Here is a 260-nt window from a genome sequence, read left to right as displayed (position 1 = left end):
GTCCTTACACAGAAGTGGGTGCCCTGCATTAGCCAGGCTATGTGAAAACCTAGTTTACCCTTTATTTTACAGAAAAATAAAAAATTCAGCAGATTTAGGTTCCACCTGCTTCACTAGTTTTTCTAAAATCTAGTGATTTTGCCACTGGCGCAAAAATAATTCAGGTTAGTAAATTTGAAGTTCAAAGACTGAATGTAACTGATAAATAATAGCCTAACCCTTATGTTTCTATCTAATGTATTTGTAAAGTATTATTAGGA

This window comes from Otolemur garnettii, unplaced genomic scaffold (genome assembly GCF_000181295.1).
Source record: "Otolemur garnettii isolate 467f Iridium unplaced genomic scaffold, OtoGar3 scaffold00013, whole genome shotgun sequence".
In the NCBI taxonomy this organism is placed as follows: domain Eukaryota; kingdom Metazoa; phylum Chordata; class Mammalia; order Primates; family Galagidae; genus Otolemur; species Otolemur garnettii.
Note: the sequence above shows the minus strand (reverse complement) of the source record.